The sequence below is a fragment of the Aedes albopictus genome, chromosome 2 (genome assembly GCF_035046485.1).
Source record: "Aedes albopictus strain Foshan chromosome 2, AalbF5, whole genome shotgun sequence".
NCBI classification, from domain to species: Eukaryota; Metazoa; Arthropoda; class Insecta; order Diptera; family Culicidae; genus Aedes; species Aedes albopictus.
The window spans coordinates 86,058,778-86,076,838 of record NC_085137.1 but is presented as its reverse complement, the minus strand read 5'-3'; the positions used below and the strand labels follow the sequence as shown (position 1 = coordinate 86,076,838).

General features: G+C 40.0%; 1 protein-coding gene and 1 pseudogene across 3 annotated transcripts in view; both read right to left on the bottom strand.

The window, feature by feature from the left end:
- LOC109427916 (tubulin monoglutamylase TTLL4) overlaps positions 1-18,061 on the bottom strand; it is a 176,775-nt gene that overhangs the window by 68,593 nt on the left and 90,121 nt on the right. The window lies entirely within an intron of this gene.
- Positions 1,802-7,548, bottom strand: LOC115255507 (sphingolipid delta(4)-desaturase DES1-like; annotated as a pseudogene).

Genomic DNA, 18,061 nt, shown 5'->3' with positions numbered 1-18,061 from the left:
TTATGCAAGAATCACTATTTAACCATTTCAAAGATTTGTGAGAAAGAACATTGTGCTCATTCTGCGAATGGAGTGACGTGAGAAAAGTCGGAGTCGTATATCGAGGTGAGAAATCTCGACTCGAATGAGGTGACTCTCCATTTGATTTACACGGTGAGTCACTTCATTCGAGAGTGGATTCCTCATCTCGATATACGACTCCGACTTTTCTCACGTCACTCCATTCGCAGAATGAGCACACATGCGTCACCTCGCAACTTTGGAGAACTTGGTGAACCAGCTTAACTTTTTTGTGATAATGCAAGAATCACTATTTAACTATTTCAAATATTTAGGAGAAAGAACATGCGTCACCTCGCAACTTTGGAGAACTTGGTGAACCAGCTTAACTAATTTGTGATTATGCAAGAATCACTATTTAACTATTTCAAAGATTTAGGAGAAAGAACATGCGTCACCTCGCAACTTTGGAGAACTTGATGAACCAGTTTAACTTATTTGTGATTATGCAAGAATCACTTTTCAACTATTTCAAAGATATGTGAGAAAGAACACGCATCACCTCGCATCTTTGGTGAACCAGCTTAACTTATTTGTGATTATGCTTATGCAAGAATCTATAATTGGCTTCTTAAACGTTAAAGTGTTGAGATAATTCGATATTCTGAATCTGCATGTCAAACTGAGCTGAAATCCAATTTTTCATGAATTTTGGTGCCCGGGAACCTATTTTAAAATCAATTTGAAGTTTGTATGGGAGCGATTTATCGAATCACCCCTCGTCGCAGTTTGTACTGGGCGGAGCTGTTAAACAGTTGCCCAGCTGTCAAAAGATGATTTTAAAAAATCTCTTTGAAATTGATTTTAGGTATCAAAATAAAGTTTTAAAAATCTGAAAAAAAATCATAGTGGCTCAGAAAAATAAGCTCTTTCATATAAAATGAAAAAAGCATTACATTTTTCAAAATTTAAAAACCCAATTAACAATTTCAAAGTTTTAAACATGCGTCACCTCGCAACTTTAGAGAATTTGGTGAACCAGTTAAAATAACTTGTGATTATGTTAGAACCACTATTTAACTATTTCAAAGATTTGTAAGAAAGAACATGCGTCACCTCGCAACTTTGGAGAACTTGGTGAACCAGCTTAACTTATTTGTGATTATGCAAAAACCACTATTCAACTATTTCAAAGTTTTAGGAAATAGAACATGCGTCACCTCGCAACTTTGGAGAACTTGGTGAACCAGATTAACCTATTCGAGGTTTTGCAAGAATCACAAATCAACTATTTCAAAGTTTTAAGAAAAGGAACATGCGTCACCTCGCAACTTTGGAGAACTTGGTGAACCTGTTTTGATTATTTGTGATTTTGCAAGAATCACTAATCAACTATTTCAAAGCTTTTGGAGAAAGATTATGCGTCACTTCTCAACTTTTATTGATTGATTTGTCTTTATTAAAGAGACTTTCATCCCTTGGCTTCTCAACTTTGGAGAACTTGGTGAGCCAGGTTAAATTATATATTTTGTGATAGAACGCATTGATCACTTAATCACTTTTGCTAAATTTTGGGAGAAAGTGTTTAAAAATTAGTCATAGAATGCACCTCACAGCTTTTAACTTAAAATAGAATCCAAGAATAACATATGTACTATTCGAAAGCTTCAAATTTGGAGAATATGGTGAACCTACCCACGGATTTTCGGATTTTTAATAGAGCCACAGCACACCCCAACCAGCCCCCCCCCCCCACCCTCCTCTATTTTTTTTATTACTTATAAACAAATATAATAGTAGAATAAGGATTCTTTCAATTTTGTTCAATACTTTAGGTCGCCAGGAAGGGGATGTCCTTAATTTTGTTTATGGGATTGATATTTAACCGGAGAGATGAACATTGAACAGCCATGATGAAGCCTGCAAGAAATAAAAATTATAATAAAAAAAGATGATTACACCGTCTTCGGCCTTGCGGCCTCTACAGACTACGGACAACACATATAACACCCAGTGGCCCAGTGGAGAGTTTTTCGCTTGACGAAGTTTTCCCCGACTGGAGCGGGAATCGAACCCACACTCCGAGGCTTACAAGACACCTAAACGACTGACGCCGCTAACCGCTCGGCCACGAAGCCCACATAATAATAATAATTAAAATGGGAGCGAATTCTCAACTTTAATACGGGTTTTTAGCCAACTATAGTTTGTATTTTTATTCACATTGTTAGGAAACCTTTGAGTGTCAGACTAACAAACTTCTCAGTGAACTTTTTTGAATATCAATCGCGCCATTGTTTTACTCCTGTTTGAAGACCGCTACCGGAACCATTTGAGTATTTTACAAAACACAGTGAAGATCCAGAAAGTTTCCCTGATAAAATGTTCAAATGAGTATTTGGAATAAAAATTCTAAAGGAACTCTTAGAAAGATCCTTCGGAAATCCTTGAGAAATCATTTCAGGAACTCCTGGATGAAACATTTAAAAAACTTCTGAATGAATCTTTGAAGAAATCCATGAAAGAGCTTCACGAGGATTCCCTGAAAGAAACTCTTAAAGAGATCCCGCAAAAAGCTCCTGGAGAAATCCAAAAAGAAATCATGAAGGAATCTTCTAAGGAATACCTAAAATAAATTCTGGAGACATCCCTGACAAAAATTCAGAATCCTTCAGAAATATTTAACTGAAAGGATCGCCTGAGGAAACCCAGATTTCTTGTATTTCTTTAAGGAACTCCGCGGGTAATCTCCAAAAAGAAATATCGGAGGAATCCCAGAAAGAAACCCTGCAAAAAATCCCGAAAGATTCTTTGAAAGAACTCCTGGAGGAATTCCCAGCCGAAAGGAACTCCTGCAGTAGCTCCTGAAGGAATCTCTGCATGAAATCATGGATGAATTCCAGTATAAACTCCTGCAAGCATCCATGGAGGAATCTTCAATGGAACTCTTCATGGTTGAAATCCTGAAGAAATTCCTGGAAGTATCATTTGATGGAACCTCTGAAGAAATCCCTGAAAGAAATCCGAGAGGAACTTCTGAATGAATCTTTTAAGAAACTACTGGAAAAAGAAAATCTGAAGGAAACTCCAAATGAAATTCTGGAAAGATCCCTGAAGGAACTTCTAGATGAGACTTTGAAGGACGTTCTGGATAAAACATTCAAGGAACTCCACGATCAAAACCCTGAACGAACTACTTGAGGAAACCCTTTAAAAACTCCTGAAAATATTCCTGGAACAATTCTTAAAGGATGTCTTTAAGGAATATCCGAAGGAGATCCATTCCTAAATCAAAATCTGGAGGAAAGGGGCAGACCTGGTGTGATGGTTGAAGCCCGTAACTGTCACGCCGAGGACCTGGAATCGAATCCCACTCCCGACAAGCTCACAAAATGTGAGTTCTTCCTTCGGAATGGAAGAAAAGCGAGAAGAACTAGCCTAGGGCTAAAAATATCGTTAATACAGATAAAAAATATCTGGAGCAATCCCTGAAAGAACTGTTGGAACGAATCCTTAAATGAATTCCTATTGGAATCCCTGAGAGCTGCTGGATAAAAAAACTACTGGAGGAACCCCTGAAGTAATTCCTGGGAAAACTTCTAGAGGAACAGTTGAGGGAATTCCTGAAGGAGTTTCTGGACGATCTCTTTAAGAAAATTCGGGAAAAATCCCTGAAGAAACTCCTGGAGAATCTTTAAATAATTTCCTGGAGAAACCCGCGAAAGTTTTCCTACAGAAATCGCTACAGAAAACTCTGGAAGAAATCCCTCGAAGGAATTCTTAAGGAAGTTCTCAGAGAAATCCCAGGAAAAAAATCTGAATTACTCCCTAAAGAAATCCCTAAAGGAATTCTGGGAGGAAATCCTGAAGGAACTCCTGTAAAAATCTTTGAAGGGTGCTCTAACGCAAGTCCCGAAGGAATCCCTAATGAAACAACTGAAGATATCCCTCAATGAACTCCTGGAGGAATCCTTGGAGGATTTTCCAACGAAATCTCTAAAGACATTGCTGCAAGAACTACTAAAAGGAATGCCTAAAGATTTCCTGAAAGGTTTTTGGAAGGATCCCTGAATGAATTTCAGAATTAATTCCCGCAGGAATCCATGAAAAAAATCTTGAAGAATTCCCTGAAAGAACTCCTAAAGGATTTCCACAATAAACCCCCAAGTGAATCCCTGAAGGAATTCCATAATTAATATATGAAACAACTTCTGAGGAAACTCCTGATTAAATCTATGGATGAACATGGAAAAGAATCAGATAAAACCCGATATTTATACCAGCGAAAGTATATTCCGTAGATGTTTGCTACCTAGACAGGTATGTAGGTAAAACTAGAACGCTACTATGAGTGGGTAGACATTGCAAACCTTCTACCTACGTTTAGGTAAACACTACAGGAGGAATTTCTGATGGTACTTTTGAAAAATCTTCGATGGAATTCCTTAAAAAACGTCCTAAACTCTTGGAAAAAATTGGAATTCATTGGATTCCAGAAAGATCTTCAAAGGATCTTTGGAGAAAATCCTGAAATAATTTTAGAAGGAATCCCTAAAAGAACTTTTGGGTGAATCCCCTGGAGCAATACCTGAAGGAATCTTGAAGGATCCCTAAAAGATCTCTAGAAGGATTTCTGATAAAATACTAGAAGAAATCCTTGAAGGGTTCGCTTAGGCAACTCTTGAAAAAATTCCTGCAGAAACTCTGTAAGGGATTTCTGAAGGAAACCCTGAAGGAACTCCAGAAGGAATTCGAGCTGAAGAAATCTCTGAATAAGCTCAGAAATAACCGTTGAAAAATCCCAGAAGAATTGGCTGAATTGCTGGTGGAATGCCTAATGGAAGTACTGAAGAAACCCCTGAATGAATACCGGGAACACCCCTTGAAGTAATTTCTAGGGAAATCCCTGAAAGAGCTCCAGGAAGGATTCCTGAAAGATCTCTGGAGAACACACCCCCCCCCCCCCCTGGAAAATAAAAATTAAGCAGAAGGGATTCCTGGAGGGATCCTTGAACGATCTTCTGAAGGAAGCCCTTAAGGAAAGCCGAAAGGAATCCCTGATAGAACTCCAAAAGGAATCTTTGAAACAATTCCTGAAGCAATCCCTGAAGAAACTTATGGAGGAATCGCTTAAAGAACTTCTGAAGGATTCTTTGCAACGGCTAAATACTCGAAAACATGTTATCAAAGAACGACCATATTAGCATGTTATTGGCTAGAAGGCGTTTTTTTTTATTCTTCAATCACTTAACCTAATTTACAGCTCTATTGTCCACTAGGGCACTGCGTGAGCGATTCCAATTGGAAGCTGCACATACACTTTGTACAGCGCCTAAATGTATTCTATTTCTAATTGTACTACATCGAACTGGTGGCCGTTGTGCTACTTTCACTGTCTACCCTAGCATGGTAGAATGCTCGAGGATGTTGATGTGTGGCTGTTAGTTGTTCCTGTTTCCAGTCCGATTGGGGGTCCATTATGGGTTGCCGTTCGCCGATGTTCAAGTATCCGGGTTCATTTGCCATGGGCTCAGAAGAGGGTCAGTGTCAGCTGCTCTCAGGGGGAAAGAGCAACTGACGAAAGTGCCGGGGCTGGGATCGAACCCATGACCATCTGCTTATGAAGCAAACGTGTAGCCACTACGCCACGGGCCCCGGCAGAAGGCGTTTTTAGTGATGATAATTTGAATAACATGTTATTCAGAATGCTGTGTTAGATATTAGGAATTCGATACGAAATTCGCGTCCGATATTGAATCAAATTTGCAAAACCGTGACAAATTTTCAAGGACTCGCGAAAACTGCAACTCAGAAGGTAAAACCGCGACAATCAGTATAATCCGCGATAGCTCTAACATCAAAACAACTTCTCAAAGTTTTCATTTTTCATTCATCAATGTTTTCATTTCATACACCTTTCGTAATACAATCTATGTGAGAAAGGTACACTCATCGATATGTAAATTAATCATTATTTTTTGGAACGTATTCCCGAATTTGGTTCCAATAGCTTCAATTGCCAGCAATTTTTTAGCAATCAATTATCAACTGATGAAGCCGGGAGACAAAAAAAAACTACTCGGTTTCCACCCTTCGAATCCGATATTTGCAGATATGGGGAACGAAGCTTATCAATCTGAGTTGACTTACCCCGACGCGCTTCAAGGCCCCCGATGAAAAAGGGTTTTGGGAATCCAGTCCCCTCGCCTGTTGCTTGATCCGAACGAACGGTCCGATGGCCGGATTCGTGATAAAGTTGTATAAGACCCTGGTTCAGCTGATGTTCTGCGGGAGGGTATTGTAGAATTCTGGTGCGATTCGTTTCACTCCGGGAAGGTACCGGCCGGAGACGACGTGGAAATCGTGATGCTCGTTGTGATACCTAACGTTAAAGGTAATCCAGTTCAAAGGGCCGCACTATAAGTATGTTTCGATTCCCTTGGGGAACATGTTGTGCTCGGAGATGAAGTGTCCCGCGACCGGATGGAGACCCATGGCCAGGCAGAATCTCACTATGCGGTAGATCTTCACCTTCCAGCCTAAGAAGATGGTGTTAAAAATAAACTGGATCAGCGTTAACAATTTCTAACTCCGGCGGGAGCATCGGATTGACAGTCATTGGCCGGAAAATGTAGAAAAGCGGTTACAGACAAACCCAAATAAACTTACCAGGGGTGTTGCAGAACAGCTTCATTTCCAGCAGGGTGGGCAAATCCGTGTCAATCACTTCGTCCGCCTGGTACCGGTTGTGCTTCAGGTACATACTTTTTGAAGCTCATCGACATCGGCTGTCTCGGGCAGTTGAAAGATTGCAGAAGAAGCCAAACACCGGTCGCCATCGGCCTCACATGCTCGAATACCAGATTGTGAGCGCCAGCTCCAGCAAGTAAATGACAACACCACCGAAAAAGTACACCACCAGAAAAATCAACTTCCACGACCGTACGATCTTCCTCCGGCTGGCGTGCGGTTCTTCACTGTAAGTCCATTCGTAATCCGTCCTGGACAGATGCTGTTCCATTGCAATGCAAATGCACCTCTGGCTGCCGGATCCTCTCCGCTGAACACCTAACCAAACAACACCAACAACTGAAAACCGAACGATTAACACAATATTTTCCGGACGGCCCAAGACGGCTGATAGCTGATCGCTGCGGTGGTAGCGGGACCACTATTCCTGAAACGGTCAGTATTATGAAACAAAGCTTTATTTATGTAATAAAACTAAATTCTTACCGCAAATCTCCGCAGATTTTGCTTCCGCGTTGCCGTTCCACACAACTCCAAACTTTTTTCTTTTTTTTCTTACAAGTCATTGACAGATGGGTAAACATGAATCCATGTATACTCGGGATGCCATGTACATATAGGCAAACGAAGATCACCCAATATCGAGGCAGAAGTTTTCGGTCGAAATAATGTATGGAGATTTGAACATTTTTCCAAATATTTCAAATATTTCGAAATTTTCACAAAAAATATTTGGTACCGTAGATTGCTATCATTATGGCTTTCAACATGTACCAAATATTTTTTCCGATAAAAGGTTTAATTGTTCAAAAAATGAATTTTTATTAATTTCTCCATACATTTTAAAAGTGAAAAACTCCTGCTCACTAGCGCCATCTGTTGTATTTTTTTCAAAAGCTGGTAATCCATTGCAACATTTTTTATTCGTTTAATGTAAAGAACGGAACTGCCGAGTGGGATGATGATTAACACAAAATCATTTGGTTTTCCGACGTCATTTCCTGATTCCTTCATCTACATGTTCTGTTCCATTTAATTTTGTATTACTCATGGTGGCGGCAATCACGAACCTAAAATTAAAGAAAAAGCTTTTATTTCATTTGAACAGAAAAACTCAAGCAAACACTTGCAAACAACAACGGTGAAAATTTTTGACGTTTTGCCGGAGTTGAACTGAAATTTCTGGCTACTCTGATGAGCTCTGATGCTGCAAGGGCTGTCGGCAAGAATTGTCAAAATTAAATCACCCCTCATCATAGCGTAAAAAGCTGAAAGAGAAAGTGAACAAAGAGAGCCTCTCAAATGCAGATAGGACCTATTGAAATGTTTGGCCTGATATATGAAAATTGATTGATCTAACAATAAAACAACTTTTTTGAATTTTGTCGCGAAATCTTTATTTCTGTCCCATAGTGCACTGCAAAACGAAAAACGACATTAGTGATTCACTCTACAGCCCAGTTTCGAGTTCAACAGGAATCGCTCAAGAAACTTCTTGACCAATTCCTGGCAGAAACTTTCTACGGTGACTACCATTTGCACTGTCATTTCTTCGCAACTGCGTACTGCGATCGAAGAAAAAACGGTTTCTTGAGCGAATCAGGCAAGGAATTTCCCATGCATCAAGGTAGGCTGAGAAATTTCTTCTGATCTGCAAACACCGTTTACAAAAGAACGGAATTGCGTCAAAAGAACATAAATTCAGTAACAAATCTAGAAAACGACGTTTAATCAATGGTGTAGCATTGATTATACGTCGTTTTCAAAATTTGTTACTGAATTAGTGTTGATTCGTGGTTCCGTGGACGTTACACCCTATTCAAAGTTCAACAATTGAGTTACTCTTTTTTATTCTTCAAGGACCCCTCGGCTTTGGGAACTGGGAATCTTCGCCCGCATCGCGAGCGACCCGCAAACCCAGTGCATTTCGTAAGCTTGACGTAAGTCTGACATCAGTCTTACGGTCAGTCTTACAGAGCTTGACATCAGACTGATGTAAGACTGACGGTCAGTCTGATGTCAAACGATTCTGCACCGTTTGCGTCAAGCTGTCGGGCTTCGAACATGCGAGTTGGAGTTCGACGAATCAGACTGACGTAAGCCTGATGTCAAGCTAGAACGTCGAACCCTTGTCAAGCTCGTTTTTACGGGGTTTCTTCTTCTTTTTTGTATTGATTTTGTGATTTCAGCACCAACAATTCAAAAGCACGTAACTGTTTTTGTAAACAAGAGCGCGATTGCTCTTGTTTACAAAAACGGTTACGAGCTTTTGAAATGTTGGTGCTCAATGATTGAAAAAGCAAGACACCTGCAAGAAACTATATTTTATTTATTTAAAATAATATATTAATAATTGGGTGAATTAAGACTTAGATAATTAATACATAGATTTCCAACTTAACCATCGCAGTATGCATGCGGTTGGCATCGCTGCACCGGCTGCACTTGACGCCACCTGTTGGTCGACGGGTGAAGTAATCCACCGAAGCGGGTGCGCATTTTCAATTGAACTACCCTGCGCACTTGATGGTTTTGCTGAAACCTTGGCAACTAACGTGTTGTGTATTGAGTGAAAACAAACGACAAGCAAATGAGACTAACCCAAGACGAACCGGCAGTACGCGCTTCAGAACTAGGATTTTCAGAAGGGTCGCCGGAACAACCAGCTCATAGGGATCCGTGCTGTTAGTTACTGACCGATACCTTGTCCACCCAATTGGCTTTAAAGCGTATCGTAATTTCTACACTTTCTATTGGTCCGAGCAGAAGAAGGCTTCTCACTCCACTAATTTTCTTCATCGAATATTCGCGATTATTTTGGGTTGGACAGCACCTCCAGGCCTTACAGCAACATTACGCGTTCCCTAACGAGACTGGATAAAACAAAGAGGAGAAACGTCAAAATTGGAACAGTCGATCTAGTGTCATCCCCATAGTTCCAATCGAGCAGGAGACCTGTCAAAACGACAAGGACCCAACTAACAATCACTCATTTTACAAGCACTTTTACGACGAATTGATTCAGCATGATGCTGAATAACATTTGGGTAATTTTCAGGCACAACCTTTGTTCGGTTTTTGTTCACACAAATTTGGAGAAACTATAGAGCATAGTGTTGTGTACCAACTGAACTGTTTGTTGTGAAATCGTTTAACAACTATATAGTACAGCTGTTATTCAGCTTTAGCAAAAATGATTAAAAATAAATAAAATGCAAAATTTTTCAATTTCCACGAGAGTTTATGATTCGAACTTAATGCTGTGAACAAATATTGTGAAATAATAACTACACATAAATTTATCTAAATCCAGATTCGAACTCGAGACCCGTCGATTGCCAGCCGCATGCCTTCCTATCTGTGCCATCCTAGAGATGATGAATTGAAGCGCTCAAATCAAAACATAAACTTCCGTGGTTTAATAATGATCAGACTTCGACTCCTATTCAGCAGTGGTGAATTATCACAGACATTATGGTTAACGACTGAACAACAGATTAATTCAGCTGTTGTTCAGTAAAAAACACGTGTTTTTCATCATGTACTCTGAGTCGAAGTATGATGAAACAAAAGCGCTTGTTTGACTTGTGAAAAACACATTATACAGATACATGTGCTTATTTTTACATGAACTTAACAAGAAGCAGAAAAAAGTGTTGTTAAACTATGTTGTAGAGGAATTACTGCGAGTCGTATAAAAATCTTATCAAACGCTTGAAAAGTGTTTTAAATTATCATTGTTAATACCAATACGAAATGTTGAACATTGGCTACCTTTTCAATTGGAATAGCATTTGTACAGTAATGTGTACAGCATAATTTTAGTTCAGCTATAATTACTATTGTAAAGCAACAATTCAGCATGCATGCTTGTTTGCGGCTGGCGATTGTTAGTTGGGGATTCTCCACTTTGGTATACTCGAGACACTTTAGCGTTCCCTATAGCTACCTCTGGGTGGTTCTACATTCTAGTACACCTTGGAAACCTAATTCGATGGAATTTTCACGGTCAAATCGATTTTTTTTAAGTTTGGTAGGATTGCATTGAACAGAGAACTGCTATTGGCACCTCCGGGATAGAACCTGCAACAACGTTCGGTTTTCACAACAGGTATTTTCCAATTAAACTCACACGGGTGGCCTTTCCGAGGAACTTGGGGTGAGTTTTATTTCTTTGAGCATGGCGAGTTGACTCAAGTCCGATCAACTCTATAACTTTCAGTCAGATGACCACGAGGATGACCTTTCACTTCTCGAGCCAGAAACCCACACGCTCTCCCTATCGTTGGTCCATCTCGCAGCCATCCACGACAGGTATACGAACAGCTCGGCATTTGGTATACCGACCGCGACCATCCATCACAACGTGGAACAGTTAGATATCTTACTTTTTTATTCCCCGGGCGATTTCTTAAAATAGTACATAGTGTAATAGTAATCTCACCATTTCCCCATAAGAACGGTGTGATTCTGTTGCAACCACATGAAACAAAAAATGCATTTGCGGTTGACAGTTGTTCGCATGCTATGTTCTGTTTGAGTGTTTTTTTTTCAGTGGGGAAATGCGCAGGGACACTAGATGAACATTAGTTCACCCATTTGCCGTTGCTGCTAGTTAGGCGCTGCTGTTTTGTTGCCAGCTTCGTCCCTAAGTTGCATATCTATGTTTTAATTATCTAAGATTAAGAGTATCTTAAAAGTAACTTAACATTTATAGATATATCGTGAAAATCTCGAGAGAAGAGTTGGTAATTCTTTGAGATACAGGGGGAAATGTACATAAAGATTCCACGAATTAACTGGAGATCTGGCATTATTAAAAAGAATATTTTTATATCTGAGCATTTCGAAAGAATATGATTCTTGGGTATACCAAAATGATTCTTAGGATTCCAGAAAAAAAAATCAACTTGCCATTCTTAGGAAAAGCAAAAGACGTTTGTTCCCGGCCGGGAATTCTTTCAAAAGTACCTCGGGAATTTTTCCAGAAGTTCCTCGGGAATTCTTCCAGAAGTTCCTCGTGAATTCTTCCAGATATTCCTCCGGAATTCTTCCAGATGTTCCTCGGGAATTCTTTCAGAAGTTCCTCCGGAATTCTCCCAGAAGTTCCTTGTGAATTCTTCCTCATATTCCTCCGGAATTTTTCCAGAAGTTCCTCGGGAATTCTTCCAGAAGTACCTCGAGAATTCTTCCAGAAGTTTCTCGGGAATGCTTTCAAAAGTTCCTCGGGAATTCTTCTAGAAGTTCCTCAGAAATTCTTCTAAAAGTTCCTCGGGAATTCTTCCAAAAGTTCTTCGGACATTCTTCCAGAAGCTCATAGGGAATGCTTCCAGAAGTTTCTCGGTAATTCTTCCAGAAGTTCCTCGGGAATTCTTCCAGAAGTTCCTCCGGAATTCTTCCAGATATTCCTCGGGAATTCTTCCAGACGTTCCTCTGGAATTCTTCCAGAATTTCCTCGGGAATTCTTCCACAAGTTTCCCGGAAATTCTTCCAGATATTGCTCCGGAATTCCTCCAGAATTTTTTCGAGAATAATTTCAAAAGCTCCTCGGGAGTTCTTCCAGAAGTTCCTCGGGAATTCTCCCAGCAGTTCCTCAGGAATTCTTCCAGACGTTCCTCGGGAATTCTTCCAGTTGTTATTCGAGAATTCTTCCAGAAGTTCCTCGGGAAATCTTCATCTTCATCTTTCTTCCGGATTTCTTCCTGAAGTTTATCGAAAATTATTTCAAAAGCTCCTCGGGAATTCTTCCAGAAGTTCCTCGAGAATTCTTCCAAAAGTTTCTCGGAAATTCTTTCAAAAGTTCCTTCCAGATATTCCTCCGAAATTCTTCCAGGATTTTCTCGAGAATTATTTCAAAAGCTCCTCGGGAGTTCTTCCAGAAGTTCCTCGGGAATTCTTCCTGAAGTTCCTCAGGTATTCTTCCCGAAGTTCCTCGAGAATTCTTCCAGAAGTTTCTCGGGAATTCTTCCACAAGTTCCTTGGGAATTCTTCCAGATATTTTTTTTATCTGTAGTAACGAGATTTTTAGCCCTAGGCTAGTTCATCTCGGGACCCACGCTTTACTTCCCTTCCGAAGGAAGAACTCACATTTTGCAAGTTTGTCGGGAGTGGGATTCGATCCCAGGTCCTCGGCGTGATAGTCAAGTATTCTAACCATCACACCTGGTCCGCTCCACACTCTTCCAGATATTCCTCCGGAATTCTTCCAGAATTTTCTCGAGAATTATTTCAAAAGCTCCTCGGGAGTTCTTCCAGAAGTTCCTCGGGAATTCTTCCAGAAGTTCCTCGGGTATTCTTCCCGAAGTTCATCGGGAGTTCTTCCAGATGTTTCTCGAGAATACTTCCAGAAGTTCCTCGGGAATTCTTCCACAAGTTCCTCGGGAATTCTTCCAGAAGTTCCTCAGAAATTTTACCAGAATTTCCTCGGGAATTCTTCCAGAAGTTCCTTGGGAATTCTTCCAGAAGTTCTTCCGGAATTCTTCCTCATATTCCACCGGAATCCTCCCAGAAGTTCCTCGGAAATTCTTCCAGAAGTACCTCGGGAATTCGTCCAGAAGTTCCTCAGGAATTTTTTCTCATACTTCAACGGAATGCCCAAGGGGGAGTCGCTGAGCACATCTTTACTTGTGCCAATTATTTTCAGTGTGCCAACGGGTATTGAATTGTGCCTCAGTATGCCCCGAAGTGCCACTGCTTGATGATTCAGATTTTGCTTGGCAACTACCAAGACAACCAACTGTTTGTTTCCATTTTGCAGGTCAAATGCACATGGTTGCCTAGTTTTTTCACCCAAACTTAAGTGTCAAAATTGTGCCTCAGAGTGCCTCGGTGTGCCACACAGCGTATAAGACGGTGTGCTTGGCACCTCTTGGCACAATGTTCCAAGCGACTAGCCCCTTGGGAATGCCTCAACAAGTTCCTCGGAGATTCTTCCAGAAGTACCTTGGGAATTCTTCCAGAAGTTCTTCCGGAATTCTTCCTCATATTCCATCGGAATCCACCCAGAAGTTCCTCTGGAATCCTCCCAGAAGTTCCTCAGGAATTTTTCTTCATATTCCACCGGAATCCTCCCAGAAGTTCCTCGATAATTCTTCTAGAAGTTCCTCAGGAATTCTTCCAGAAGTTCCTCGGGAATTCTTCCAGAAGTTCCTCGTGAATTCTTCCAGATATTCCTCCGGAATTCTTCCAGATGTTCCTTGGGAATTCTTTCAGAAGTTCCTCGGGAATTCTTCCAGAAGTTCCTCGAGAATTCTTCTACAAGTTCCTCGGGAATCCTTTCAAAAATTCCTCGGGAATTTTTCTAGAAGTTCCTCAGAAAGTCTTCTAAAAGTTCCTCGGAAATTCTTCCAGAAGTTCCTCGAGCATTCTTCCAAAAGTTCATCGGGAATGCTTCCAGACGTTCCTCGGGAATTCTTCTACAAGTTCCTCGGGAATTCTTCCAGATATTCCTCCGGAATTCTTCCAGAATTTTCTTGGGAATTATTTCAAAAGCTCCTCGGGAATTCTTCCAGAAGTTCCTCGGGAATTCTTCCAGAAGTTCCTCGGGAATTCTTCCAGAAGTTCATCGGAAATTCTTCCAGAAGTTCCTCGGGAATTTTTCCAGAAGTTCCTTGGGAATTCTTCCAGAAGTTCCTCGGAGATTCTTCCAGACGTTCCTCGGGAATTCTTCCATAAGTTCCTCAGAATTTTTTCAGAATTTCCTCGGGAATTCTTCCACAAGTTCCTCGGGAATTCTTCCAGAAATTCCTCAGGAATCTAACCATAATTTCCTCTGGAATTCTTCCAGAAGTTCCTTGGGAAATCTGGAATTCTTCGGGTATTCTTCTAGAAGTTCCTGGGGAATTCTTCCAGGAGTTCCCGGGAATTTCTTCCAAAAGCTCCTCGAGAATTCTTCCAGAAGCTCCTCGGGTATTCTTTCATAAGTTCTTCCACATAATCTTCCACAAGTTCCTAAGTAATTCTTCCAGAAGTTGCTCAGGAATTTTTCCAGGAGTTCCTCGGGAGTTCTTCCACAAGTTTCTCTGAAATTCTTCCAGATGTTTCTCGGGAACTCTTCCAGAAGTTCCTCGGAAATTCTTCCAAGAGTTCCTCGAGAATTCTTTCATAAGTTTCTCGTGAAATCCTCCAGATGTGTCTTAGGAATTCTTCTAGAAGTTCCTTGGGAATTCTTCCAGAAGTTCCAAAGAAATTCTAGACGTTTCTCGGGAATTCTTCCAGAAGTTCCTGGAGTATTCTTCCAAAAGTTCATCGGGCATTCTTCCAGAAGTTCCTCGGAAATTCTTTAAGGAGTTCCTCGAGTATTTTTTTTTCGGAAAATATTTAAATAATTCTTGAAAATCTCCAAGGATTCTCAGAAATTCCCAGTCATCTGGGATGTATCTTACGAATTTCAGAAAATATTCTTATTTGTGTGAGTCAAAAGCGTCCCGTAAAATATTTAAATCATTCCTGATAATCCCTAAGGACTCTCAGAAATTCCCAGTCATCTGGGATGTATCTTACGAATTTCAGAAAATATTCTCAATCATTGGTGTGAGTCAAAAGCGTCCCGGAATATATTTAAATAATTCCTGATAATCCCTGAGAACTCTCAAAAATTCCCAGTCATCTGGGATGTATCTTACGAATTTGAGAAAATATTATGCCTCTCAAGAAAAATCAGAATATGGCGATTATCTGCCTCTGGCTTCTGATATTAGCGCGACAGTCACTAATCATAACAGCGTCACCAGATTTAAAAGTATATAATTCCACTATATGGGATTTGACAGCAAGAACACTCATTCCACTGAGCTACTCTTGCCGTTCGTCACAAATACATTCAAAAACATCTGTCACTTCGCGAAACCCATGTGCTTTTGTTTTTGGCGGGATCACTTTTTCTTTTGTTTTGACTTGCGACTGTCATGCGACGGTATGCCTTGCGAGCGTACGACCATAGACTAATTTCAAGACCTCGATGTACCAAAGAAAACGATAAAATTTTGTGTGTCCAGTCCGGTACCCAAATAATATTCATAACCGTGAATTCTTTTCCGTGTAAATTGCCTTTTGTGTAAAATTTATTTAGCGTGTTACACTGATCTGACAGCTCTGACAGTAAGGGACTAAACATAAATTACGTAAAGTGGGTACCGAGGATTGTTCACAATTTGCGAACTTGACGGCGGAAAAAATCGCGACCATGACGCCGCTGGTACGACCGCCGCAGGACTCTAATAAAAGATAAGCGCGACAATATTCTCAATCATTTGTGTGAGTCAAAAGCGTCCCGGAAAATATTTGAATAATACAAATACAAATTATGAGTCAAAAGCATCCCGGAAAATATTTAAATAATTCACAAAAATCCCAAAGGATTCTCAGAAATTCCCAGTCATCTGGGATGTATCTTACGAATTTCAGAAAATATTCTTAATCATTCGTGTGAGTCAAAAGCGTCCCGAAAAATATTTAAATAATTCCTGAAAATCTCCAAGGATTCTCAGAAATTCCCAGTCATCTGAGATGTATTCTACAAATTTCAGAAAATATTTTCAATCATTTGTGTGATTCAAAAGCATCCCGAAAAATATTTAAATAATTCCTGAAAATCTCCAAGGATTCTCAGAAATTCCCAGTCTTCTGGGATGTATTCTACAAATTTCAGAAAATATTCTCAATTATTTGTGTGAGTCAAAAGCGTCCCGTAAAATATTTAAATAATACCTGATAATCCCTAAGGACTCTCAGAAATTCCAGTCATCTGGGATGAATCTTATGAATTGCACAAAATATTCTCAATCATTTCTGTGAGTCAAAAGCGTCTCGTAAAATATTTGAATAATACCTGATAATCCCTAAGGATTCTCAGAAATTCCCAGTCATCTGGGAAGTATTCTACAAATTTCAGAAAATATTCTCAATCATTTGTGTAAGTCAAAAGCATCCCGGAAAATATTTAAATAATTCCTGAAAATCTCCAAGGATTCTCAGAAATTCCCAGTCATCTGGGATGTATCCTACGAATTAAGGAAAATATTTTCAATCATTTGTGTGAGTCAAAAGCATCCCGGAAAATATTTAAATAATTCCTGAAAATCTCCAAGGATTCTCAGAAATTCCCAGTCATCTGGGATGTATTCTACAAATTTCAGAAAATATTCTCAATTATTTGTGTGAGTCAAAAGCAAGGTCAAAAGCCCTGGGCTTGGATTATATCTTCCAGGAAGCTTTGATTTCAGGCATATGGTCGATGTGCTTTGCAGTAATGATTGGAATAGCTGAATGTATAATCAATGGCAAACAATTCTGTAAGAATCAGATCTACAAGTCATCGTCATCTGATATAGTTATACTGATCATGATGCTGCATAGTATATCGAACATTTGTCGAAGTCATTTATGTGCCGGGAAAATATAATTCCAAGTTGGTGAGAATATTACAAACTGAGGGAGGGTAATAGGCCCAGTCAGACCCCTGAATGGGCAATGTGGGTTAGTGTATGGGAATGCCATTGAAGGTTTGTAATATTCTCCGAGGCTTTCGAAATCCAACAGGGCGCGTCCCCGGGTTGCGGATAGGGGGAAAAGGGAGATTTTTCGCATTTGTACTGTAATCAGCCAATGTGACATTATCTCCTATGGTGTTGTAGTGCGAATGAATGATCTCATTCTATGGGAATTCGAACCTTGTAATGTATTGTTTATTAGCTTCAATTTTCTAAGCTTGACAAGGTTTTGAAGACAAACATAAGATGAGAGAATTGCCTAATCGGAAAGTCACATCAGCAAAGCTTTTACATATGCAAATGCTATCCATGGGGTCATGTCTAGCATTTAATATGTATGGCAATGACTGGTTCTTACCTAGCAGGGGTACTACAAGACCACGCGGACAATTCGATTAAGGGCTTAATTGGGGATAATATATTTTCCAGAACTGAAGGAATATTTTTTCCGGGTGACTGGTGAGTCGGCGAAGTTGGAAGTTTCCGTTTGTTATAATAGACAAAATAAACAATCGGGCGTTTTTTCTTTCTATGACTTGCTTGGCATTTTGAGGATTATTGTTTTTTTGGTTTTGGAAGGTATGCGATTCACTATTGAGCCTTAAAATTATTTTGCATCTGAATAGCATTGATATTGTCAAGTCTGTATCAACACCCTAATCCCTCACCAAAATATCCTTTTCCTATCCCATGGCGTTTATGTGGTCAGCAAAGACTATTCAGCCATTACCCCTCCTTATCATCGGCTTTGGACTGACTTGCGCTCTCATTGCCCCACCAAATGCTGCAAAATGAAAATGAAAAAATGAAAATTATTTGTG